Source organism: Gorilla gorilla, chromosome 23 (assembly GCF_029281585.2).
Source record: "Gorilla gorilla gorilla isolate KB3781 chromosome 23, NHGRI_mGorGor1-v2.1_pri, whole genome shotgun sequence".
Lineage (NCBI taxonomy): Eukaryota > Metazoa > Chordata > Mammalia > Primates > Hominidae > Gorilla > Gorilla gorilla.
In genome coordinates, this window is record NC_086018.1 from 15,774,636 (window position 1) to 15,800,596 (window position 25,961).

At 52.7% G+C, this 25,961-nt stretch overlaps 1 protein-coding gene across 3 annotated transcripts in view; it reads right to left on the reverse strand.

Moving 5' to 3' along the window:
• BID (BH3 interacting domain death agonist) overlaps nt 1-24,045 on the reverse strand; it is a 41,041-nt gene extending 16,996 nt beyond the window's left edge. The window contains exon 1 of one of the 3 annotated variants that reach the window (XM_055374862.2): nt 23,896-24,045. The gene's annotated coding sequence lies outside the window, so the exon portion shown is untranslated. Of the gene's footprint in view, nt 1-23,123; nt 23,537-23,895 lie in introns of those variants that run through there. The other 2 variants (XM_055374864.2, XM_004062984.5) reach the window with 2 other exon arrangements.
• Between the last annotated feature and the right edge of the window lie 1,916 nt (nt 24,046-25,961).

The window sequence follows — 25,961 nt, forward strand, 5'->3', positions numbered from 1 at the left end:
AACCCTGTCTCGAAAAAAAAAAAGATCTGTGCGGCATCAGTACAGTAAGCTGTCTTAAAAAGACTGAACACAAATTTCTACAGAACACTGTGAATAGAATAATCCTGTTTTAAAAAGTATTTGCCTGTGTGTGTGTGTGTGTGTGTGCGTGTGTGTGTGTAGACACAATATCAGGTTGAACCAAATGAAATGGCCATTTTGTAGGACAAAACCAAGCATTGGCAATTTCACATGGTTCCTGAATACATAGGAAATAAAAAGCAAACAGAGGAGAAAGCCTGTGCCCAGGCAGAGAGGAGGTGGCAGGAGGCAGCACTGACAGGCGCATCACCCACCTCCCCACCTGGGGGCTCACACAGGCCTGGGGACCCTGCACTGTTGCAGGCTGCACCCTACTCTCCCTCTGGGGAGCCCAGGAGAAACCCTGGCTGTGTGTGGCCGTGCATTTCATAGGAAGGGACCAAGAGCAAATGACTGAGCTGCATGTGGACAGGGAGGCGCCAGGATCCGGCTCCGGGGCCATCTGCCGGCTCCACAGCAGAGGAAGGGGAGTCTGCACCCACAAGAGACAAAGCGCAAGACAGACCCCACCCCAGGAAACAGGCCACAGAGGCCACGGCACCTCCCAGGGCCACTGCCCAGTCCACAGAACAGTGGACCAGACCCTAGCTTCCGCCTCAAGGTCTGGAATCCCCGCCCCTCACCACTTTGTTCTCCAAGGAACAACTTCAGGGGTCTCTGTGGGGAAAGTGCCCACTGTCACCTCCGAGCTCGGGAGGCAGCTCACAAAAACCAGCTTCCTTCACACTCAGATACACGCCCACGTCACAAGCAAACTGCAGCCACCTTGGCACCGCGGTGAGTCTCCCACCAGACCCTAACGCTGTGTGTCATGCAGTGTTTCTCTGCCAGGGCGACTTGGATACCCAGGAAATATCTGGAGCTGTCTGGAGACATTTATGGGGGGTGTGCTCCTGGCACCTAGCAGGTAGCAGTGGGGGCACCGCTCATCAGCTCAAACCAACTCATCCAGCTCAAAGTGTCACTAGTGCTCAGGGCCGAAGTCCCATACCAGTGTGTTCATATACATAGCGAATACCACTAACCCATACCAGTGTCATATGCATGGCAGAATACCCACTAATCCAAACTGGTGTGTCACATACACAGCAGAATACCACTGACCCATACCGATGTTGTCACATCACGGAGGAATACCACTAACCCATGCTGCTGTGTCACATACACAGTGAATACCACTAACCCCAGTGTTGGGCATGTGAATAGCTTAGCATTGTCACCACTAAAGACAGGGCTGTGATGAGTACCCCAATGGGACATTTTTTTTTTTTTTTGAGACGGAGTCTCACTGTGTCGCCCAGGCTGGAGTGCAGTGGCATGATCTTGGCTCACTGCATGCTCCACCTCCCAGGTTCCAGGGATTCTCCTGCCTCAGCCTCCCGAGTAGCTGGGACTACAGGTGCCTGCCACCACGCCCAGCTAACTTTTTGTATTTTTCGTCCAGACGGGGTTTCACCGTGTTAGCCAGGATGGTCTGGATCTCCTGACCTTGTGATCCGCCCGTCTTGGCCTCCCGAAGTGCTGGGATTACAGGCATGAGCCACCACGCCCGGTCTGTCTTTTTTTTTTTTTTTTTTGAGATGGAGTCTCGCTCTGTCACCCAGGCTGGAGTGCAGTGGCCCAATCTCGGCTCACTGCAAGCTCCGCCTCCCGGGTTCACGCCATTCTCCTGCCTCAGCCTCCCGAGTAGCTGGGACTACAGGCGCCCGCCACCACGCCTGGCTAATTTTTTGTATTTTTAGTAGAGACGGGGTTTCACCATGTTAGCCAGGATGGTCTTGATCTCCTGACCTCATGATCCGCCTGCCTCGGCCTCCCAAAGTGCTAGGATTACAGGCGTGAAGCACCGTGCCCAGCCCCCCAATGGGACATTTTCTATCAAATCCATGATCATATGGGATAACAGAGGGGCGAGGTGTTGTGGCAGTCTCGGGAGAGGACAGAGTGAGGGCAGCTCCCCTGGGCTGTGCCTTGAGGCCACACGGCCCAGACCCTGGGGGCCCCATCCCTTGGGACATGAGGCCGCCTCCCCTAGGCAACGGTCTTGGAGGGCTTTAGGAGCAGGGAGCGGCATTCCTAGGCCTGGCTGGTCAACTTTAGGTGGAGCACCAGCCCTGCATCGGGTAACCTCTGGCTTCATTTGTCACTTAAGAAGAAATCCAATGAGTCAACTGCAGCTGTGAGTGGGCCTAGGAGGGCGTGGATGCAGACGCCCTGGAAACCACAGAGGCTCCCCCGTCAATAGCGGCACTATGCCCACCCCAACTCCTAAACAAAGTTGCCAGTAAGAAGGAAACTCACGCAGCCAGGAGTTCATGCCCTCTCTCTTCCAAGGGCCAGTGGGAAGACGGCCAGGCAGATGGGAAACGGGAAATACCCCGCCTCACCTCAGTGAGGCTGCCCTCATGCCAGGACACTCACAGCCAGGATCCCCGAGGCCCTCGCAGTGAGCAGGGTGAGGTGCCGAGCCCTGCATGTGCCATTTCCCCAGTCTCCAGGACTCTGCCAGACGGGGGTGACATTCCCCCAGTCTCCAGGACTCTGCCAGATGGGGGTGACATTCCCCCAGTCTCCAGGACTCTGCCAGATGGGGGTGACATTCCCCCAGTCTCCAGGACTCTGCAGGACGGGGGTGACATTCCCCCAGTCTCCAGGACTCTGCAGGACGGGGGTGACATTCCCCCAGTCTCCAGGACTCTGCCGGATGGGGGTGACATTCCCCCAGTCTCTAGGACTCTGCCGGACGGGGGTGACATTCCCCCAGTCTCCAGGACTCTGCAGGACCGGGGTGACATTCCCCCAGTCTCCAGGACTCTGCTGGATGGGGGTGACATTCCCCCAGTCTCTAGGACTCTGCCGGATGGGGGTGACATTCCCCCAGTCTCCAGGACTCTGCAGGACCGGGGTGACATTCCCCCAGTCTCCAGGACTCTGCAGGACGGGGGTGACATTCCCCCAGTCTCCAGGACTCTGCTGGATGGGGGTGACATTCCCCCAGTCTCTAGGACTCTGCCGGACGGGGGTGACATTCCCCCAGTCTCCAGGACTCTGCAGGACCGGGGTGACATTCCCCCAGTCTCCAGGACTCTGCAGGATGGGGGTGACATTCCCCCATTCTCCAGGACTCTGCCAGATGGGGGTGACATTCCCCCAGTCTCCAGGACTCTGCTGGATGGGGGTGACATTCCCCTAGTCTCCAGGACTCTGCCGGACGGGGGTGACATTCCCCCAGTCTCCAGGACTCTGCCGGACGGGGGTGACATTCCCCCAGTCTCCAGGACTGCAGGATGGGGGTGACATTCCCCCAGTCTCCAGGACTTTGCCGGACGGGGGTGACAAATACCATCTCTGACAACAAGGACCCCAGCAGGCACCGCCAGGCCCCTCCGCAGGCCTCCCCTCCAATCCTCACTGCAGCCTCGCCAGGAAGGCGCTTCTGCCCTGGTTTCGGAGACACGACTGAGGCTCCAGGGTGCCCAGGGAGGGCAGGGGGCAGCTTCGCTGCTGCTGAGCCAGGGGGCGCCAGGCCCTCACGAGTATGCTCAGATGCCAGCTTTGCTTCTGAGGCCTATGTGCCTCCCATGCACTCTGGAAGCCAAATGTCCTGGAACTCATTGAAAACCCATGCAGTTGGTTAGATAGAGGCATGGGCCACACAGGGACAAGCACAGCACACAGGTGCTCCCAGAAGAAGATTTTTAAGGGCCAGATCTCTGCAGGGCAGTCCTCTCCTTGGTCAACATCATCCCTGTCTTCCTAGTCCCACTCACAGGAAACAGCTGACTCACTGAATTTCTTTTCCAGTTTTTTTGTTTTTGTTTTTGTTTGTGTTTTTTTTGGAGACAGAGTCTCACCTGTGTAACCCAGGCTGGAGTACAATGGCATGGTCTTGGCTCACTGCAACCTCCGCCTCCCAGATTCTAGCGATTCTCCTGCCTTAGCCTCCTGAGTAACTGGGACTACAGGTGTGTGCCACCACACCCGGCTAATTTTTGTATTTTTAGTAGAGACGGACTTTCACTATGTTGGGCAGGCTGGTCTTGAACTCCTGACCTCATGATTGCCCACCTCGGCCTCCCAAAATGCTGGGATTACAGGCGTGAGCCACCGTACCCAGCCTGAATTTCTTTTTTTCTTTTCTTTTCTTTTTTTTTTTTTTGAGTCGGAGTCTTGCTCTGTCGCCCAGGCTGGAGTGCGGTGGCATGATCTCAGCTCACTGCAAGCTCCGCCTCCCAGGTTCACGCCATTCTCCTGCCTCAGCCTCCCGAGTAGATGGGACTACAGGCGCCCAGCACCATGCCCGCTAATTTAGGAACATCGTGCTGCTCTAGGAACGTCGATCCACCCACCAAACTTCACAGCATGCTCCGTGCAGTGCCAAGGAAAGCTCCAACCTGGAAATGTGAACACACATGGACCATGGCCTAGATTGATGACCCAGAGAAGGGGCAGTGCCATTTGGGTCAGGGCTGAAGAATGCCCAAGAATTAATCAGAAAAGCAGAGGGGTAGGGAAAGGAATTCCTGACACTTCACTTTTTTGGGCCTTGGTGTCTTCAGAAAAATAAAGGGTTTGGAGGCCGGGCGTGGTGGCTCATGCCTGTAATCCCAGCACTTTGGGAGGCTGAGGCGGGTGGATCACGAGGTCAAGAGACTGAGACCATCCTGGTCAACATGGTGAAACCTTGTCTCTGCTAAAAATACAAAAATTAGCCGGGTGTGGTGGCGCGTACCTGTAATCCAGCTACTCAGGAGGCTAAGGCAGAAGAATCACTTGAACCTGGGAGGCGGGGGTTGCAGTGAGCAGAGATCGCACTACTGCACTACAGCCTGGGCGACAAGAGCAAACTCCGTCTCAAAAAAAAAAAAAGAAAAGAAAAATAAAGGGTTTGGAGAAGGTGATTTCCTTTTTTGGTTTTTTGTTTGTTTGTTTGTTTTTCTGAGACGGAGTCTCACTCTGTCGCCCAGGCAGGAGTACAATGGCACGATCTCGGCTCACTGCAACCTCTGCCTTCTGGGTTCAAGCAAGTCTCCTGCCTCAGCCTCCTGAGTAGCTAGGATTACAGGCACACACCACCACACCTGACTAATTTTTGTATTTTTAGAAGAGATGGGGTTTCACTATGTTAGCCAGGCTGGTCTGGAACTCCTGACCTCATGATCCACCCTCCCTCGGCCTCCCAAAGTGCTGGGATTACAGGCGTGAGCCACTGCAGCCGGCCTGTTGTTGTTCTTACGTGAACACCTGTGAAAGGTTTTATTAACTCATTTTTTAACAGGGGAAACAGCGATGTTAAAACCATTCAAAGGAGTCCAAGAACTGTGTGCGCAGGCAACGGGGAAACTGGAAATGTGTTCACAAACTGACGCAAAACTGGGCCCAACAGCCACAAGGCACTGGTCGTTTTCCACTGGGCAAAGTTCATTTCTTTCTGTCCTTTTCTTTTCTTTTCATTCTTTCTTTCTTTCTCTTTCTTTCTTTCTTTCTTTCCTTTCTTTGTTTCTCTCCCTTTCTGTCTCTTTCCTTCTTTCCTTCCCTCCTTCTTTCTTTCCTTCCTTTCCTTTCTTTCTTTTTTTTTTTTTCTTGAGATGGAGTCTCGCTCTGTTACCCAGGCTGGAGTGCAATGGCACAATCTCGGCTCACTGCAACCTCCACCTCCTGGGTTCAAGTGATTCTCCTGCTTCAGCCTCCCAAGCAGATGGGGCTATAGGCATGCACCATCATGCCCAGCTAATTTTTGTATTTTTAGCAGAGATGGGGTTTCACTATGTTGGCCAGGCGGGTCTCAAACTCCTGACCTTGCAATCCACCCCCCTCAGCCTCTCAAAGTGCTGGGATTACAGGCGTGAGCCACTATGCCGGCCGCAAAGGATTCTTTAACACAAAAGGGAAGGACTCATGAGACTGACCTGACCATTACATGGTGCAGTGAGAGTTCAATTTAACTAAGCCTCCTTATGCTTCTTTGACTAATTTAGGGCCATGCAGTGTCAAACAGCAATGAGGGCACAAAAGCAGCTTCTCCCTGGCTATCTTCAAAAGGAATCTTAGATTGCCCTTGAACACCAACCATCAACAATCTGCTATTTGGAGGGCTGGAAACTAAGCCTAAGAAACCACCAGGCTTTGGCCGGGCACGCTGGCTCACGCCTGTAATCCCAGCACTTTGGGAGGCCAGGGCAGGCAGATCACCTGAGCCCAGGAGTTCAAGACCAGCCTAGGCAATCTGGTGAAACCCAGTCTCTATAATATATACAAAAACTAGCCAGGCATGGTGGCGTGTGCCTGTAGTCCCAGCTACTGGGGAAGGATTGCTTGAGCCCGGGAGGTGGAGGTTACAGCGAGCCGAGATCACGCCACTGCACTCCAGCCTGGGCAACAGAGCCTGACTCTGTCCCAAAAAAAAAAAAAAAAAAAAAAAAAAAATGCCAGGCGCGGTCGCTCATGCCTGTAATCTCAGCACTTTGGGAGGCCGAGGCGGGCGGATCACAAGGTCAGGAGATCCAGACCATCCTGGCTAACACGGTGAAACCCCGTTTCTACTAAAAATACAAAAAAATTAGCCAGGCGTGGTGGCGGGCGCCTGTAGTCCCAGCTACTCAGGAGGCTGAGGCAGGAGAATGGCATGAACCCGGGAGGCGGAGCTTGCAGTGAGCCGAGATAGCGCCACTGTACTCCAGCCTGCGCGACACAGCGAGACTCCGTCTCAAAAAAGAAAAAAAGCAATTCCAGCAGGTTTCTCCTGTAGTGCCTGTGCGAGTGAAGCCCACCCAAAGGTGAGGCGAGAGGGTGTGTTCTCAGAGCTCCCAACAGCAAGGGACTCGGCCGCTGTCACTCGCGTTTGCCTGGGAGAGGCTCCAAGGGAAGCTACCCATCAATCCATTACGTGCACCTATGGATTCTCTACTTGGTCTCAAGTTGGATGGAAGCAGAGACAAAACTTCAGGAAGCTGCCAGTCAATCAAGCCCTGGCCATGTGGGGCTGACAGCATAGACTCTAGTTACTGCATGGCTTCCCGGATGGTTGCTAGTGACAGCACCCGGCTCCACAAGCTGGCCTGTGGCCTCCTGGGGGTCCTTGAAGGTAATGGGGTCCAGTCATGTCTGTTTGTACATTCAGTCTCATGTCTCTTTTATTCAGGTCCCTCAAAGAGCTTAAGTTCCCCAGCTGCTGGCAAGTGACCTTCCTGCCACGCTGTGAGCTGGGGCCGAGCTACTCTTTCCAGGAGGCCGAGACCTCGCAGGCACTGAGTCCACGGTCGCCTCAGTTCCTCTAGAAGTGGCTGGTCAGCATCCTTCACAAATACGGCATTCCAGGGAAGGCCCTGGCTGCACTAGGAACTTATCCAGTTATATTTTAGTTTGAGAAAAGGCACAGATGCCAGTCCCTCAAAAAATTAAACTTAGAACTGCCATTTGACCTAGAATTCAGCTTTTGGGTATTATGCTGAAGAACTGAAAAGTAGAGCCTGAAACACACATTTGCACACCCATGCTAACAGCAAACAAAAGGCCAAAATAGTCCAGATGTCTAACAGATGAGTGGAAAAATAAAACATGGGGTGACATACAATGGACACACGCTACAACACAGATGAACTTGAAGACACTATGCTGGGTGAACTAGGCCAGTCATGAAAGGACAAATACATGTGGTTCTATCTCCAAGGGGTGCCCAGAGTAGTCAACTTCACAAGGATCAGAAAGTACAAAGGCACCTGCCAAGGGCTGGGGGTGGCAAGTTAGCGTTTAATGGTGCCATTTCTGTTTTGAAAGGTGAAAAAGTTCTGGAGATGGTTGGTGGTAATGGTTGCACGACAATGAGACTGTACTGAATGCCACTGAACTGTACGCTTAAAAATGCTTAAAGTGGGAAATCTTATGCTATATCTATTTTACCACGATAAAAAATATACACTTAAAAAAGAGCCAGGTGGGCCGGCCGTGGTGGCTCATGCCTGTAATCGCAGCACTTTGGGAGGACGAGGTGGGTGGATCACAAGGTCAAGAGATCGAGACCATCCTGGCCAACATGGTGAAACCCTGTCTCTACTAAAAATACAAAAATTAGCTGGGCATGGTGGTGCACGCCTGTAGTCCCAGCTACTCAGGAGGTTGAGGCAGGAGAATCACTTGAACCCGGGAGGTGGAGGTTGCAGTGAGCCGAGATCACGCCACTACACTCCAGCCTGGCGACAGAAAAAGACTCCGTCTCAAAAAAAAAAAAAAAAACAAAACAAAAACAAAAAAAAAAACAAAAGAACCAGGTGTGGGCTGGGTGCGGTGGCCCACACCTGTAATCCTAGCATTTTGGGAGGCCAAAGCAGGTGGATCACTTGAGGTCAGGCGTTCAAGACCAGCCTGGCCAACATGGAGAAAACGCCGTCTCTACTAAAAATACAAAAATTAGCCGGGCGTGCACCTGTAATCCCAGCTACTCAGGAGGCTGAGGCAGGAGAATCGCTTAAACCCAGGAGGCGGAGGTTGCAGTGAGCCGAGATCATGCCACTGCACTCCAGCCTGGGTGACAGAGTGAGACCCCGTCTCAAAACAAACAAACAAAAAACAGAGCCAGGTGTAGTGGTGTGCACCTGTAATCTCAGCTCCTCAGAAGGCTGCAGTGGGAGGACTGCTTGAAAGCCCAGGAGCTCAAGGCCAGCGTGGGCAACATAGTGAGGCCCCATCTCTAAAAATTATTATTATTATTAAAGTTTAAAATTTTTTAAATTTCAAATTTCAATTTTAAAAAGGACAGATTCTTACTGAACCTATGCAAATAACTATATCACCAAAAAAATAAGGAGACAGTGAGAATGGGGGTTCACCGAGAAAGCAATATCATTTAGAAATGTTTCGGCCAGGCGAGGTGGCTCACGCCTGTAATCCCAGCGCTTTGGGAGGCCAAGGCGGGTGGATCACGATGTCAGGAGATCGAGACCATCCTGGCTAACCCTAAGTCTCTACTAAAAATACAAAAAATTAGCCGGGCGTGGTGGTGGGCGCCTGTAGTCCCAGCTACTCAGGAGGCTGAGGCAGGAGAATGGCGTGAACTCGGGAGGCAGAGCTTGCAGTGAGCCGAGATTGTGCCACTGCACTCCAGCCTGGGCGACAGAGTGAGACTCCATCTCAAAAAAAAAAAAAAAAAAAAGTTTCATATCTGGCCGGGCACAATGACTCATGCCTATACTACCAGCACCTTGGGAGGCTGATGAGGGCAGATCACTTGAGGTCAAGCGTTCAAGACCAGCCTGGCCAACATCTCTACTCTACATCCCAGCTCTATTAAAAATACAAAAACTTAGCCGGGTGAGGTGATGGGCAACTGTAGTCCCAGCTACTCGAGAGGCTGAGGCAGAAGAATCGCTTGAACCCAGGAGGCGGAGGTTGCAGTGAGGTGAGATCGTGCCACTGCACTCCAGCCTGGGTAACAGAGCAAGAATCTGTCTCAAAAAAAAAAAAAAAAAAGTTTCATATCCATCTACCAGAGCAGAGCCTACTAAATCATTACGGATTACAGACACTAAGAATGAGAAAGCATTTCCTCTTACATCTAGAAAACAGAAATGAACACATCAGCTATATTCTAAGCAAACCACCACAATTCAGTTCCCTCAGCAGCCCGTCGCATTCTGCAGGACTCGGAGCCAGCTTCCAGCCTCACGAAGCCCTGGCCCGGCGCGCTGGGGTGGTCTGAGAGCCATTGAGGTAATGTCCGTGCACAAGCCTGGGCCCAGAGGCTCTATTAGTCACTGGTGAAAGCACCAGGCAATCCTTTCCCACGTGGGGAACATCAGCATGGGAAGACTCAAAGTCTCTTTTCATAACGATTTTCTAATGCATCTGGCCAGATGCGTTATTCAGATATTTCTGAATATTTCATTCAGATATTTTCTGAATGAAAATATCTTACACAGAGCAAGGGAGGGCACTGACAAGCACGGGGCCTCCCGCCAAGCCCAGAACTTCTGAATTATTTCCATGAATAACATTTACACATACACACCGAACCAAGGAGCTGTGGCCAGCGTCTCGTGATTTGACAACCACTCTTCCCGTGCGGGTCTTACAAGATAACGCTTAAAACAAACCTCATTATGTCTATGGCATTTTTCTTTTTATAAGGTGAATGACCAAATCTTTGTGATTTTCCAGGGGCACTCAGAGTCTCAGGGACAGTTTTAGAGGCAATCTGGACAGTTGTTTAAGGCAGGCTCGCGGGTGTCTGAGAGAGAAGACTTGATTATCCATTAACAAAACAAACCTGATCTTTCACAAGTGATGAACCTTTGTTCTTTGTTTTTTCCCCTTAAATAAGCACAAACATAATAAAGTCAACATAAAGAATCAAAAATGATTCTGCTATACAGAACCTCTGCCATCCAGGTGCATTACACAGAAAGGAAAGAATAATCTTTCACTTTTTTTTTTTTTTTTTTTTGAGATGAAGTCTCGCTCTGTCGCCCAGGCTGGAGTGCAGTGGCGCGATCTCGGCTCACTGCAAGCTCTGCCTCCCGGGTTCACGCCATTCTCCTGCCTCAGCCTCCCGAGTAGCTGGGACTACAGGCGCCCGCCACCACGCCCGGCTAATTTTTTGTATTTTTAGTGGAGACGGGGTTTCACCGTGTTAGCCAGGCTGGTCTCGATCTCCTGACATCGTCGTGATCCACCCGCCTCGGCCTCCCAAAGTGCTGGGATTACAGGCATGAGCCACCGCGCCTGGCCATAATCTTTCACTTTGAAGGCAAAGGCATTAATGAGTAAACAAAGAAGGCAAGACCATCAAGGCCAGCAAACTTTGCTAAAATTGTGACATAATTCATTGCTGCTTTTCAGACTCAGGTACCATGATGATAAAAGGCACATACCTAGTTTTGCCCTTCACTATGTTTTTTGTCATTTTTACCATATTCTGGAAAACACTGGTAAATCGCTTTAGGAGAGAGTGTGGACCAGGATATCCTAGGGTGCCTGAGGCCCTTTTCAGAGAATCTGTGAGGTTGAAAAGCTTCCATAACACAGTTTCTTCTGTCATTCTCTCATGAGGGTACAGTGGACTTTCCCAGGGGCTGAGCAAAAGAGGTACTGCAACAACCGAGAGTCCAGGTATCCTCTATTCAGTCAGACACCTAGGAGATCTGCAGAAACACTGACGCAATGCTGTTCTTCTCAATAGAAATGTTTTGTTTTATAAAATAGTTACGTCGGCCAGGCGAGGTGGCTCACGCTCGTAATCCCAGAACTTTGGGAGGCCGAGGCAGGTGGATCACCTGAGGTCAGGAGTTTGAGACCAGCCTGACCAATATGGTGAAACCCCGTCTCTACTAAAAATACAAAAATTAGCCGGGCATGATGGCGTGCACCTGTAACCCAGCTACTCGGGAGGCTGAGGCAGAAGAATTGCTTGAACCCAGAAGGCAGAGGTTGCAGTGAGCCAAGATCAGGCCACTGCACTCCAGCCTGGTCAACAGAGCAAGACTCCGTCTCAAAATTAATTATTAATTAATTTAATTAAACAATTTCACAAATTTCAAATGAATGAACAAATTTTTTTTTTTTTTTTTTTTTTTTTTTTTTTTTTGGAGACAGGCTCTCACTCTGTCAAGCAGGCTAGAGTGCAGTAGCACGATCATGGCCCACTACAGCCTCAAACTCCTGGGCTCAAGTGATCCTCCTGCCTCAGCTTCCCAAAGTGCTGGGATTACAGGTAAGGACCACTGTGACTGGCCTATTTTTAAAATTTCTCAGTTTTAATTCTAACACAGAATATAGGGATAAAAGCCTACTTAATCAAACGCTTTTTGGTTCCTCAATAATTTTTATATATAAAGGGATCTAGAGACCAAAAAGTTTGAGAAGTGCTGCTTTGAGGAAAGAAAACAAAACCTGTTTGTTTGTTTGTTTGTTTGTTTAAGACGGAGTCTCACTCTGTCACCCAGGCTGGAGTGCAATGGCGCGATCTTGCCTCATTACATCCTCCGCCTCCCGGGCTCAAGCGATTCTCCTGCCTCAGCCTCCCAAGTAGCTGGGATTACAGGCATGCACCACCTCATCTGGCTAATTTTTGTATTTTTAGTAGAGATGAGGTTTCACCATGTTAGCCTGGCTGGTCTCAAACTCCTGACCTTAGGCGATCCACCCGCCTCAGCCTCCCAAAGTGCTGGGATTACAGGCGTGAGAAACCTCGCCTGGCCACCTGTATTTTTTCTTTGAAAAATAAAAGCATTTACATAGCTGTTTGTCTCCATCATCTGTATTAATTATAACTTTTTTTTTTTTTTGAGACATAGTCTGGCTCTGTCATCCAGGCTGGAGTGCAGTGGCACAATCTCAGCTCACTGCAACCTTCGTCTCCTGGGTCAAGTGATTCTCCTGCCTCAGCCTCCCGAGTAGCTGGGATTACAGGTGACCGCCACCACACCTGGCTAATTTTTGTATTTTTAGTAGAGACAGGGTTCCTCCATGTTGGTCAAGCTGGTCTCAAACTTCTGACCTCAGGTGATCCGCCCGCCTTGGTCTCCCAAAGTGCTGGGATTACAGGCGTGAACCACCGTGCCTGGCCTTATTATAACTTTTAACAAAGTAACTGACTTCCATTTTACAGAGAACCGCAGGCTGACAGTTGAGAGCTGTCTGCCAGACACATGTTTAGCAGATGCCTGTGGGCACACACACCATAGCCTTCACAGCCACTCGCACCCTTCTATGCTTCCTCAACATGAAAACATACTTTTTTTTTTTTGAAAAGCAACCATTTATTAGAACCAATACAAGAGTATGAAAAGAGGGAAAAGAGAAGGGTAGAAGAGGGGGAGAGAATGAGGTCTGTATCAGATGTCAGTTATGGAAACACATAAATGCTTACTCTTTTTAAACATTGACATTTAAAAGGTGAACATATATATAGACCACTTATAATTTTTTTTAAAAAAAATCAAAAGCAGACATGTTTGGCTGAAATAAAACCAGGAAACACAACCAAAACTCCCCCATAAACCTAAAAGTCCATGGAGAATTCAATTTCTCATTTCCATTCAGAAATCTGGCTACAGAGTGATTTGTTTGCTACTTGGGACAGTACAGCGTGCTGAAAGAAACCCAGCTACTGAGTCTCTTAGATCCCATCCTGTAGGAAGTGGTGGGAAAGCCAGCGGACCATGGGCAAGTCAACTCATGGCTACTTGGCAGGGCGTCAGACTGTGCTCTCTCCATTCCCCAGGACTCCACAGAACCGTCTGGTACTACTAGTGCTGGGTGAACAGTGAGAGCACAGTCCACAAAACACAGAGAACCAGAATGTGACTGCAAGCAGCCAGGACCTTGTGCTTTTTCATGGATTACAAATCTAGGGCCAAGGAGGGGGAAAGGAGAAAGAGCCCTATTGGGAAGAGGCGCTGGCTGTGCCCCTACACTGAGATGGAAAGAGTAAGGCTCTTGAGCCCACACCTGGGCAAGCAGAAATAGTGTCCAAAGTTTTCTCAAACCAGAGGGAAAAAAGGTCAAGATTAGGTTAAGACTGCAGACACTAAGAGATCACAGATGCTGAATACAGTGAATCAGATGAAGCTTTAAGGATCAACGCCCAATTCTGAGTGTTACACACATTTCTAGGAAAAATAATTCCAATGTAGCTTTTTTTGGGGGGGGTGGAAATAAGGTGGTCACATTTATTGAATCAGCTGTCCCTATGAGGAAGGAGAGGCCCGGGTACAGATACCACAAAGGGGTACAGTGACCCAGCTGTCCTGGGATCGGTTGGGGAGTGGTAAGCAATGACATAAATCAAAACCATTGAGGGTTGCTTTGATCTGGAGACAAAGCAGTCTGAGTCTGCTTCAAACCCATGCGGAATGGAACTTTCATCCCCAACCTGCAGAGAGAAATAAGCAGTAGCATCTCTGCCTCACGATTCCCTAATCCAATGCTCCTGCATCTGAAATGGCCTCCCTCTGTGAATGCAAGACACAGAAAATCCCAAGTGCCTTCCCCAACAACATCCTAAGTAAGTCTGGACTAGTAAGATTCCAACATTCGTGAAAACACTGTCAACATCTGAACTAGCAGATTTGATGAGGGGTGGGGGGTAGAGAATTTGCCGAGTCAGTAAGTAGTTTCAGTCTTGGAGACAGCTCAGTGAGGACCAAAGCTTGTGTGTCCGGCTCAAGACATCCTCCACAGAGGACCCAAGACATCCTCCACAGAGGACCCAAGACATCCTCCACAGAGCACCCAAGACATCCTCCACAGAGGACCCAAGACATCGTCCACAGAGCACCCAAGACATCCTCCACAGAGCACCCAAGACATCCTCCACAGAGCACCCAAGACATCCTCCACAGAGCACCCAAGACATCCTCCACAGAGCACCCAAGACATCCTCCACAGAGGACCCAAGACATCCTCCACAGAGGGCCCAAGACATCCTCCACAGAGGACCCAAGACATCCTCCACAGAGCGCCCAAGACATCCTCCACAGAGCACCCAAGACATCCTCCACAGAGGACCCAAGACATCCTCCACAGAGCACCCAAGACATCCTCCACAGAGGACCCAAGACATCCTCCACAGAGCACCCAAGACATCCTCCACAGAGGGCCCAAGACATCCTCCACAGAGCACCCAAGACATCCTCCACAGAGCACCCAAGACATCCTCCACAGAGCACCCTGTGGTATTCTATTAACTTTCACTTACAATGCCTCATAACAACACCCCTGTGAGCTAGGTCAGTGTGATCACCCCCATTTGACAGATGGGGAACTGAGGCATTGAAAGAAGTGACTTGCCAAGGTCATGACTGCAGGCCAAGATACGGCCTCTTTTTAGAGCTGAAAAAAACCTAGGTATACCTAGTAACCAATGTTTTACTATTCTGTCTTACCGAGTAAGTATGTCGATATCCAAAGAATACCTACTCAACTCCATTTAATATCAGTCCAAGGTTTTAAGTTGCCTAAGCTTTATTTTGGTACAGTACACTTTCAGAATAATGAACACATTTATTTGAACACAAACTTATATTTTTCATAATCTTAAACATTATGTAACAGTAATATTAGCTGATTTGATAAGTAAACCCGTAGAAGTTTAGGGGAGGAAGCCAAGTAGAATAAAAGGTACACCTGTATTATAGCTAATGCTGATAAGCTGAAGAAAAGGGGGGAAGGATAGCATTAGGAGATATACCTAATGACGAGTTAATGGGTGCAGCACACCAACATGGCACATGTATATATATATATGTAACAAACCTGCACGTTGTGCACATGTACCCTAAAACTTAAAGTATAATAATAAAAAAAAAACTGAAGAAAAGACATAGCTTTTTTAAACCCAAATTATTAGTCTCATTTGCCAAAGATTTACATCAATTACGTGAACTTAGATGATTATTGTTATTATTATTATTGGAGACAGGGTCTGGCTCTGTTCCACAGGCTGGACTGCAGTGGTGCAGTCACAGCTCACTACAGCCTCAACCTCCCGGGCTCAGGCGATCCTCCCACCTCAGCCTCCAGAGCTGGGACTACAGGCACAACCACCATGCCCGGCTAATCTTTCATTTTTTGTAGAGTCAAGGTCTTGCCATGTTGCCCAGGCTGGTATCGAGCTCCTGGACTCAAGACATCCTACTGCCTCAGCCTCCCAAATTGCTAGGATTACAGGTGTGAGCCACTGCACCTGGCCTGAACTTAAGATTCTTAAAATATTCCAGTTTGTTTCTGTAAGAAGAATTTCTTTCTTTCTTTTTTTTTTTTTTTTGAGATGGAGTCTCACTTTGTCACCCAGGCTGGAGTGCAGTGGTGCGATCTCAGCTCACTGCAAGCTCCGCCTCCCAAGCTCAGGCGATTCTCCTGCCTCAGCCTCCCGAGTAGCTGGAATTACAGGCGTGCACCACTATGCCGGGCTAATTTTGTATTTTTAGTAGAGAGGGGGTTTCTCCATGTTGGCCTGGCTGGTCTCAAACTCCCGACCTCAGGTGATCGACCCGCCTCGGCCTCCCAAAGTGCTGGGATTACAGGCGTGAGCCACTTCACGCCCAGCCTTTTTTGTTTGTCTGTTTGTTTTTTGAGACAGAGTCTCACTCTGTCGCCCAGGCTGGAGTGCAATGGTGTGATCTCTGCTCACTGCAACCTCCGCAGCCTGGGTTCACGCCATTCTCCTGCCTCAGCCTCCCAAGTAGTTGGGAGTATAGGCGTCTGCCACCACGCCCGGCTAATTTTTTGTATTTTTTAGTGGACACGGGGTTTCACTGTGTTAACCAGGATGGTCTGGATCTCCTGACCTCGTGATCTGCCTGCCTCAGCCTCCCAAAGTGCTGGGATTACAGGCCTGAGCCACCATGCCCGGCCAAGAATTTCTTTTTAAATTTAAAGTCTAGTGCATTAAAATTATTAGAAGTACAGCCAGGCGTGGTGGCTCACGCCTGTAATCCCAGCACTCTGGGAGGCCAAGGCAGGAGGATCACCTGAGATCAGGAGTTCGAGACCAGCCTGGCCAACATGGTGAAACCCCATCTCTACTAAAAATACAAAAATTAGCCGGGCATGGTGGCACACACCTGTAATCCCAGCTACTTGGGAGGCTGAGGCAGGAGACTCTCTTGAACCCAGGAGGCAGAGGTTGCAGTTAGCCGAGATCGCGCCACTGCACTCCAGCCTGTGTGACAGAGTGAGATTCCATCTCAAAAAAAAAAATTATAATAAAGAAATAAATTATTAGAAGTACGATTTTCCTACGTTCTGGAAATCTTAGAAATATTTACTTACATAAGCTAATCACGAACCAATCAGAATAGAGTTCCTCCAATTCAAGACACTTCATGACCTTACCCAATGACTCAAAAAAAGTTTTCCACATTCACTTAGTGAGAGGCAAAGGCCTTTCTGAATTACAACTTCAGCCCCAGGGCAAGAGTAAACACAGAAACTGGAAAACTCCCTGGACCAGGTGTCAAAGAGGTATTCTTCCTGGTGGACACAAAATTCTGAATTGAATTGAGCTCAAAAGAGGCTAAGGACACAGAGAACGAAGTCCAATCATCCAGATTATCCGTATCTGACCACAGAGAACTGATCTCTGTCATCCGCCTACAAAGATGAGCAAAACAATATGACCACAAACCAATGCTCAATCACTGATGCCACCAAGCCATGGGTAAGCCAGAAACCAACAGAACACAGAGTCAGGGGCGGGGGAAACAGAGACACGGAGAGAAAACGGAGAAACGGTCCGCAAAGTGAAAAGTTCCATTGCTGCTTGAATTTGCCTCTGGTAGCCAAGAAAAGGCCAGCACTTTGGGAGGCCAAGGCAGGAGGATCACTTGAGCCCAGGAGTTTGAGGCAAACCTGGGCAACACAGTGAGACCCTGTCTCTACAAAAAATACAAAATAAAAAATGAATGATACATTGACACCTACTGTAACATGAGTTGAAAATATGCTACATGAAAGAAGTCAGTCACAAAAGACCACGTAGTGTGTGATTCCATTAGTATGAAATGTCCTAAATGTGCAAATCCATAGACAGAAAGATTAGGGCTGCCAGGGCTGCGGAGGAGCCGCCAGTGTATCTGGAGCTTCTCTTTGGGTTACTGAAATGTTCTGCCTGTAGGCGGTGGTGATGGTCGCACACTGTGAATACACTAAGCCACTGAACTGTACCCTTTAATGGGTGAATTTTATGGCATGTGCAGTATGTCTCAATCAAATGGTTTTTGAAAAGGCAGCCAGCAGGAGGAGACATGAGGCGGCAAGAGCCTCTTCAGGTGACTGGGGCCCCCTCCCAGAGGTCGGAGGCTCCACCACAGGCCCCGGAAGTCAGTGGACCCCTATTCTCCAGGTCTCCGTGACCCGGGAGTCCTGTCTCCCTCCCCTGCCCAGGCCCTGGGCTTCTGGGTGGGGCATGGTGGATGGCAGGGGAAGGCAGGTATCCCTCAGCCACTCCAGAATCCCTGGTGAGCCTCTGGTAAGCCTCCTGGTCCGCCCCTCCCTGAACTCTCTGTAGACTCTGTCATAAAGAACAAGGCTGGGCCGCACGGTGGCTCACGCCTGTAATCCCAGCACTTTGGGAGGCCGAGGCGGGTGGATCACGAGGTCAGGAGATCGAGACCATCCTGGCTAACACAGTGAAACCCCTCCTCTACTAAAAATACAAAAAATTAGACGGCATGGTGGTGGGCACCTGTAGTCCCAGCTACTCGGGAGGCTGAGGCAGGAGAATGGCGTGAAACTCGGGAGGCAGAGCTTGCAGTGAGCCCTGATCGCGCCACTGCACTCTGGCCTAGGCGACAAAGCGAGACTCCGTCTCAAAAAAAAAAAAAAAATTAGCCGGGCGTGGTGGTGGGCGCCTGTAGTCCCAGCTACTCAGGAGGCTGAGACAGGAGAATGGCGTGAACCTGGGAGGTGGAGCTTGCAGTGAGCAGAGATCGTGCCACTGCACTCCAGCCTGGGCGACAGAGTGAGACTCGTCTCAAAAATAAATAAATAAATAAATAATAACTAACTAACTAAATAAAGAACAAGGCTGTCACCACGTCCCAGGCAGAGTCAAAGTCAGGGCAGAGCCTCACAGAGCACAGCAGGGCCTGTGCCGTGCCAACGCCATGCCCCTGCCTGGCAGAAATGCCACCCAGCCCCTGGCAGAAACGCCTCCCCTCTCCTATGGAGGGGCTGATGACCCAGGAGCGGCTGGCTGCTGGTGTGAGTACACGGGTGACCCTTCCACAAAGGCCCCTAGCTGGGCTCCCTGCTCAGTTGGCCGGGTTTGGGGCTGGATGTCTGCAGGGGTCCTCAGGGATACCCAGAGGGAGAAACAAGGCTTTTGGGGAAATGGTGACACCTGGGGCCAGGGTTCTCACAGCCAGGCCCCATCTCTCCCTGCCTGGATTTCAGGGGAAGTGGGGCTTGGGTAAACAGGAACGGAGGTGGCCATTGGGCCGGAAGGGTGTGTGGGCCACAGAGAAGCACCCTGAGGCTGTGCTGTCATCCAGAGTGCCACCCCGCTTTTCCAGGGCACAGCAAGGAAGTGCCTGCTGGAAGGATCCTGGGGACAGTTGTTAAGGCAATTTTATCTTCTCATAGCATGCCTGCCTCAGTTCCGCGGCCAGGACGGTGCCTTACTGACTCCACACACAGAGGCAGCTGGGTCCAGGAGGCAGCCATCCCAAACACAGTGACCTCCAGCACCCAAAGCTCAGAGTTCCCAGCTGAACCCAGGAGGCACCCACCTTCCTGTCTCTAGGGAGATGCCAGCTGGTGCAGGAGCCACTCCCAGTCCCAATACCAGGCCTGGTCACGTGGTGCCTCGCCAGGCTTGGGGGTGTGCACTTGCCCGCTGGCCTCCGGTGCCCTCAGGCCTAGCCTCATTGTCACAGGAACGGAGCTCCTCGGGGATGGCCACCTTCCTGGACTTACCCCCAGGAGGGACACGCTGCTGCCTCCCAGGGGCCTTCGTGCCACTGGCCCCTTTCTTTCCACCCCCATATGCTACCCCTGCCTACTCCCTTCCCTGGCCCTGGGTTGCCACTCCTGTCCTGTTCTCCTGCTGTCCCCACCCCAGCCCTGACCCCAGATGGCTCTCCCTAGAAAAACACCAGAACCCCAGAGAAGCTCAATCCCCCAAGTCCATCTGCATTTTAAGAAGCCCTCACGCACTCCCAGCCCAGAGAGGGAAGCTGTAAAGGTGGACAGGTCATGTCGGGCTTTGAACCTGCAATGTGATCTCACCTTCCCCGTCTGTAAAAGGAGACACTCCCTGCCTTGTGGGATCACATGCAGTATCAGAAAAAGCACCTGACATGTGACATCCACTTACAAAGGGTTTTCCCTTCTCTTTGGTTTTGGGGGAGAATGGGAGAGGCCCAAGCAGGAGCTCCTGGAACACCGCCCATCCCGGACCCAGGGTTGTAGTCACCTGAACACTCACCCAGACAAGGGAAACTTCACAGAATGAATGTGAGGAATAAAATGAGACGTTCAGTTACACAAATTAAACCAAACACAGATGCAGAGGTGCCCCATAACAGAAATAGAGCAACTACTGCCAGCCTTGGATGAAAGCTCTTGGCCAAGGGCCGTGACGGCGGCGGTGAGGTTCAGCAGCTGTCCCCAAGCACACAGGACATTTGGCACCTCCAAGCCCAGCCTGTCCCACCAGGCCACGGCACACACTTTCCTTCCTCTGAACAAAGGGGGTTTGTTAAGCCAACGAGGAGGGAAGCCAAGGACTGCCCCCGGCGCCAGCATGGCTGTGAGCATAGAAGCGGGCTGAGCCACAGGCTGGGGGATCCCATGCAGACCAGGCAAAGCCCAGGCAGGATGCTCTGCAGAAAGCTCCCTGGTGATCCGGACCCGGAGCCAGACTGAGCCGCAGCCCCAGAAGACAGGTATCTCCTCCCCTGGGGCCACAGCAGCCACAGAGGCCACCCACGGCTTCCACTAGGACAGTGTGTCTTTCCAGTTACTCTACGTACCTAAAAGTGATCAGCCCCCTTTCAGGTCTGGTCTATGATCCAGATGGTGATCTTTCCCCCCCTTTTTTTTTGAGACGGAGTCTCGCTCTGTCCCCCAGGCTGGAGTGCAGTGGCGCGATCTCGGCTCACTGAAAGCTCCGCCTCCTGAGTTCACGCCATTCTCCCGCCTCAGCCTCCCGAGTAGCTGGGACTACAGGTGCCCGCCACCACGCACAGCTAATTTTTTGTATTTTTAGTAGAGACGGGGTTTCACCGTGTTAGTCAGGACGGTCTTGATCTCCTGACCTCATGATCCACCCAACTTAGCCTCCCAAAGTGCTGGGATTACAGGCGTGAGCCACCGCGCCCGGCTGGTCTTTCCCCTTTAAGACCTCACTTCCCACCCCCACCCTGGCCAAGCTGATAGGATTCAAGGAGTGCGGCGGTGCAATCACAGCTCACTATAGCCTTGACCTCCCGGGCTCGAGCAATCCTCCCGTCTCAGCCTCCCAAAGCCACTTCCTCCTTTTCTTAGTTGTTGGCTTCTTCTACAGAAAAGGATCCTGAAAACAAACACCTAAAATGCCAACCAAGAATTCAATCTGCAAGGCAGCAGTACCTCCAGAAATAGCTGCTTTGTGGCCTGTTTGCCATTTATGTGAAACTTCCCCATTTTGGACCAACGCAGGCAGAAAGAGAAAAGGAGGAAGAGGAAGGAAAAGAGGCAGGCTGTGTTGGGGCTGGATGGGGCTGTAGGAACCTGCCAGCAGTGGCTCTTGGGGAAAACCCCACTGCGAGGTTTCTGAACCCCTGCCCCGGAAGCTTCCCCTTTCCCACACACGTCACTCGCTGCCTTGGAATCTGGGCTGCCTCCCTCCCAGGGGCTCACAGGGGAGCGAGGCCACAGAAAGGCTCCTTACCCCCAGTGGCCTAACAGGTGTGACATGTGGAGGGGGAATCTGGGCAGTGTGCCTGATGCTCAGAGCTGAGACCCTGAAGTCCAGCTCCCTCGGGTGTGACCTTGGACAAGTTACTTAGCCTCTCCTTGCCTCAGTTACACCATCTGGAGAATGGGGATGCTACCCTCGTCTGACCACCGTGATGTGAGCCAGTCAGCACACATCAAGTGCTCCGTGAGCGTCCGGCACACAGGTGCTTGTCTCTGTCCTGTGCTTCAGCTCCATCAGTGTCTTCTTCAGACCTGTCACTGGCTTGGGGCAAGGATATATGTGGCCGCTGAGGGCGGTCCGCCAGGTATGGCAGCCATGGAGCTGCTAATTAGGCCCTGTGAGTGGGAGGCCCTGTGGGGTGGGCAGGGGCAGACGCCCAGCTGCTCTCGGGGACACTCCAGGCCTGTGCTGCCCTCCACAGCCCCAGCTGGAGAGTGGTGACCAGATGTCAACGACAGGAAGCATTTCCAGAGGCCACAGCTCTGCAGGGAGGTCTCTCATGGGCTGACAGCCAGAGCCAGCGCTCCGGGTCCCCTGAAAAAATGGGCACAGTCCTCGGTCACGTCGAGGACCTGCTCAGCCCCTCCACTTGGCACCGGAGAGAGGATGACTCACGGCCCTTCTGCCTGGAAGGCAGGCTCCAGTGTCAAATGTCCATCCGCCTCCATCACCCTCATCCATCCTTGTCAGTCCAGGGGCCTGGGCACTGCTGGGGATGCTGGGGCTCCTGGGCAGACAGTTCCCCCTTGCAAATGAGTGGGACCCTCAGCTCCTTCGATCAGCATCCTCACGTCAGCCGAGCCTGTGAGCACCCCTAAGCAAGGCCTCTGAGCTGGGCATGCGACACCCCTTCCCACCCAGGCACCCTCCCCCTAGAATCCCCCATACCACCCTGGGGGCATGCCCCGCTTCCCTCTCTGGCAAGCTCCTGCACAACCCTGAGACCACCTGACAGCCACCGTCTATCCTGCCCAACCTCCTCAGAAGCACTAACAGCACCTCGCCCCAGCCACGGCAGGTCTCTGCACCCCTCGTCTCAGTCACCACTCTCACATCTCATGAACAGAGACACGAGCTGCTTCCTCATGCTCCTGTGCCCTTCCTGGGAGATCCCTGCCTTTAAACCCCAGCCACGAACTGCTGACCCCGCATTTCCTCTTCCCTCCCTGGGCAAGAGGGGCAGAAGGGGCAGGGACGCACATCCCGGGCCGCAGGCAGAGGCTTGGCCAGGGTCCTCCTCCCAGCAGTTCCTCCCTGGAGCTCTGTCTACCTCAACTCCTGATGCCAGAGGATCCCTCTGCGCTCCCCACACCCTTAAGACTCCGGCTCAGGGAATCTGGTCTCGGTCATCACTCCCAGGGGACTGCAGGGCCCCAGGACGGCACACATTCAGGCCCAGGAGAGCTCCCCCCATCTCAAAGCCTCCTGTGGGTGGAGATGGAATGTGGAAAAACTGCATCCTCTGCAGCTCCCCCACAGTGAGAGCGAGGACTGAGGGTGTGGATAAGGCTCCAGGAAGGGGGTGCAAGCCTGAGAAGGTGGAAGAGCTCTGGGTGGGTCCATCTGCTCCTCACCTGCCCCAACCCTGCCTGCAGGTGAAGGCCGGTCCAGCCGCAGAAGGCCCAGCCCCCAGCCCACTTACAGAATCCGCACTGTGCTCCTCCAGCCGGCCCCTCGCTGCCCACCGAGCCATCATGACCGAATGTGCAGCACCGCTGCACATTCGTATTTGTTGAATGAATGAATGAACCCTTGCCAGCCCAGCCACTTGGTGGCTGAGGGCTTCAGAGCTCTCCCAGGGTCCCCGGGGGTCATTCAGCCACTCAACAGTTTCCCAGCAGCAGCAGCGAGGATCCGCACATCATTGCCAGTGCTCTAAGGAGCGGGCGAGCCCCAGTAAGCGGCCGCTCTGACCGCGCTCTGTCAGCCCTGAGCTCCGCTCGGGAGGAGCCGGCAGGTGTCTGCGGTGCTGGAAAGACCACGGCGTGGGCGGGGATTCGGATCCGCCGGCAAGGGTGGCCTGCACCCGGCCAGGCCCGCGGGTTTTCTCCTCTCCGGGGCTGGCCTCGGCCCCTCCCCCTCCCCGCGCCCCGCACCCGTCCCCTGAGTCCCCAGGCCACGTGGAGAGGACACAACAAAGCCTTCCCCGCCTCCGAGGCGGACCCGACCCTCAGCACCGACCTGCGGGCCGCGCCGAGGAGGGCGCCCGGGCGGAGGGGAGGCGGGAGAGACCCGGCCCTCAGGTCGCTGCTGAGGCCGGGGGCTCTGACCCCCCGCCTCCCCTCCTCTGGCTCCCACCGCGGTCGGGCCCAGGGCGGGCGGCGGGCCCTGAGCTCCACTCCGGGGCAGGCGGCAGGCAGGGGTCCCGGGCTGGGGCTCGGCGCGTACCCCGGGAGGGGCGCGGGGGCACTCACCACCCTCCAGCCGCGGGGGCGCGGGCGCGTCCGGGCCGAGGCAGCGTCTCCCAGGCGCGCGGACACGGTCGACTACCCGCTTCCTCCTTATGGCGCCCCGCGCGCTTCCTCCTTCGGCCCCCCACGCCCGGGCCCGCCCCGGCCCGCCCCGGCCCGCCCCCGGCGGCTTGCGGGGACCCGGGGAGCCCGCGCCGGCGCGGGGCTGTGGAGCGGGGCGGGGGGCCGGCAGCGCAGTGAGAACCAGGGTTTCCGCCCTTACCCCTTACGCGACTGTTTCAGACAGTGTCGTTTAACTTTAAGTTGGCCACTTACTCCAGCGCCGCTGGGATAATTCCTAATGATTCTCTGGGAAACATTCAGAATCCCCAGGCTGTTTCTGGAACAGTCTGGGGTGGTCATTCTCGGTCCTCACGGAACCAGGGGTTTGGAAAGTGGGTGAAGCCATGTGGGTTGCAGAGAATCTGGCCCAGCCCCTCACCAGTCCCTGTGCTTGTTGTTTATTCTTTAATTATTTGGATATCAACTCTGATTTAAAACATCAGTTTAACATATAGATAATGCTGGGACTACAGGCGCACACCACACCCAGCTAATTTCTTTTTCAGTTTTTAGTGGAGGTGGTGGTGGGGGGTGGTCTCCACCTCTGGAGGTCTCAGGCTGGTCTCGAACTCCTGGGCTCCAGCGATGCTCCCACCTCGGCCTCCCAAAGTGCTGGAATGACAGGCCAGTCCATGCATCCCCGGATGCAGCTCTCACCGACAGTGCTGCTGCAGAGCCCTTTGTGGGCGTCTTCACTTCTCTTGAGTGTGATACCTAGGAGTGGAAATGCGAATCATAGGGCTGGACGAGCTTCATGGTATTAAAAACTGCCTGCTTTCCAAGGTGATGCACACCGTTCGGCACTCCCACCAGCCCTGTTGGAGCGTCCAGTTGCTCTGCGCCCTCGCGTGGGCTCACTCCCTGAGCCCGCTGTGGCTCCTCCAGACGCCCTCACTTCTACCCGGGCTCCCTAGACTCTTGCTTCTTTTATAAAAGGTCAGAGGATGTCACTCACGCTTTAACATCCTCTGAATAAAAGCCAAGTTCCTTTCAGTGGCCCGCAGAGTCCCACGCGACCTGCCCTGCTCTAAGCAAATCCTGCCCTGTCCCTGTTCCTCCTCGGCAGCCCCATGGCCTCTGGCTTTCACCAGGCCTCACTTCATTTTCCTCCACAGCCAGCATCGCAGCATGACATACTACGGAGTCGTTTGTGTGTGCGTTGCCTACCTCCCCTCTCGGAATGTAGCCTCCACGAGGACAGGGGCTTGTTTCCTGCATGCTCTTCACTCGGGCTGGGCACTCTGGGGGGCTAAGCAAATGGAAGATCCTGTGAGCAGGGAAACCATCAGATGGCATCAGGGGCCGGTGCCCTGCAGAAGACGAAAGGGAAACTTCATGGGCTGAGGCCAGGTCATCTGCGGGGTGGTGTTCAAATTCACGGCACAATGTCAGCAGGCGCCCAGATGGGAAAAGAGAGGGACGTGCACCTCGGCACAAGAAGCTGCAGGGGCCCCTCCCAGGGCAGGCGAGAGCTTGGACAGTGGGGCACAGTGGGCAAGAGGCCAGTGGGGTGGCCTGAAGGCAGGAGGCTCCAGCAGCCTGGATGAGCAGTTGGATTTTATCCTCAGCACTGTGGGGGCCACTGGCCCTGTCATGCAGGGCAGGACCTGTACCAATTGGCCCCCACAGTCTCTGCCTCTCCTGTTGGCTTTTTGCAGGTCTCTCAAGTGCTTCTTACAGTCAGGGTAGAGCCACCCCGCCTCAATCCTCCCTGTCCTGATCTGCTGCCTCTATGATGCTTTGGGCTTCAAAATCTGTCTGCAGTATTTGTAAAATGAGAGAGGGTGATGTTTCCTGCAAAACAACCACTTCAAAAAGAAAGGGGGGCAGGGTGCCAGAAAACAATTCAGGGGGTGAGGGACTGGGGGGCTATGGAAAGGCCCAGGGAAACTCCAGGGATGATGGGATTCTTCTATATAGGGATTGTGGTGGATGCCACACAATTGTACACTTTTGTGAGAACTCTG